Genomic DNA, 1,808 nt, shown 5'->3' on the forward strand with positions numbered 1-1,808 from the left:
TTGTTTTGTAAAAGACTCTGATCACTTTTTCCTTTTCTTTTTTCTTTCCTTTATTTATTTATTTATTTGTTTTCCTTCCGTTACGGGGCATGCAATGAAAGTGATTGGATACTTGAAACTTTTTTCCCCTTTTTTTTCTTTTTCCTTTACTAGATTCGTACAGGGTGTGGACAGGCAGAACTAGAAGTGAAATGACTGAATTAGGCCTCAAAGAATCCGATATTCTTGTAGCGCATAGGGTGTAAAAAGAGAATTCACAGAGAGTTGTACAGATGGCATAAGCGTGAGGTGGCATTGTTTAGGCAGATGTAGTGGAAAGAAAAAGGTTTGTTTCACTTCGCGTCCATCAACTGCAATCCAATTTTCTCTTTTTTCTCAGAATTTAAACTTTCAAATGAGCATTGGGTCTTGGTTAAATGGTCAAGAAGAACCCTTCAAAACTTTTTCTCTCTCTTGGGATCGGTCGATATCAAATCCTATCTAATGCATCTCTATAAGAAACATTAGTGTGCTTCTCCATTTGTTTGGTTCACCTCTGTACAAGTGTCTTTAAACTCCCTGACTCCCCATAGAGTAAAAGTAGATTAGATAGTTGTCAGTAAAAACAAATTTTAAACATTAAAATATTATAATTTAGTTATTAAAATATAAAATTTATTTTACTTAAATAAAATTATTGACAAATCTAAGGCACGTCGTATACTTAAATCAAATATAATTTAGGGAATATAGTTTGACGAAAGTGAAGTTCTATTTAATAATTCAATTCAATACTTAAAAAGTATTTAAATTTAATGGTTCAGATTTTAACATATTCAAATATGTTCGAAAACCAAAAATAAAACATATGAATTAATTAAGTGCTACTGATTCTCCTAAACAAAGCAAAACTTGCTCTAAAAATAAGTGATAAGTTATTCACTTATCACTTAATGTGAAATACACTCAAATGTATTTGATTTAATACTCAACAATTTAATAATTTAATGGACTTAGATTTCATATTGAGTGAAGAGTGAAATCTGAAATCTAAATAATTTAATGGATTTAAATTTCAGATTTCACACTTCACTCAATATGAAATTTAAATCCATTAAATTATTAAATTGGTCAATATGAAATTTAAATCCATTAAATTATTAAATTGTTAAGTATTAAATCAAATACATTTGAGTGTATTTCACATTCAATGATAAATGAATAACTGATCCCTTATTTTTGCGAGCAAATTTTGTCCAGAAAATTCAGTACCATTTAATTAATTTAGACATTCAATTTTTGGTTATCAAATACGTCTGAATATATTAAAATCTAAATCTATTAAACTTAAATGCTGAATTAGGTTATCAAACAAGGCCTTAATATTTAACTATTCAGTAATTTAATGATTTCACACCTCAGATTTTAGATTTTAATTTTTAAATTTTAATTTTATCAAACGCACCATGAGACATGTTATACTTGAATTGGACAAAATTTATACCGCAGGGAATAAAGTTGGATAAATTTTATATTTTAGATATTAAAATAAGACGAATTTTTTATTTTAGCAATTAAGATGTCTCATTTTAAAATTTAGAAACCAAAGTAAAAATTGGGATATAGTTACAAGGTGCAACTTGAAAATTAACTCTAAGAAAAATGAAATATAAAAGGAGAGATGATCTAAGCCATCTCTCTTTTTTTTTTTACAGAGACGATAAATCTATTCTATCCTACACTAGAAAAAGGGGGTGGAGCTGAAGAGGTCTAAGGGTAACCCGGAGGAGACTGAACCACCATCGGACTAGACGAGTGCACTACACACC

The sequence above is a fragment of the Coffea arabica genome, chromosome 2e (assembly GCF_036785885.1).
Source record: "Coffea arabica cultivar ET-39 chromosome 2e, Coffea Arabica ET-39 HiFi, whole genome shotgun sequence".
Lineage (NCBI taxonomy): Eukaryota > Viridiplantae > Streptophyta > Magnoliopsida > Gentianales > Rubiaceae > Coffea > Coffea arabica.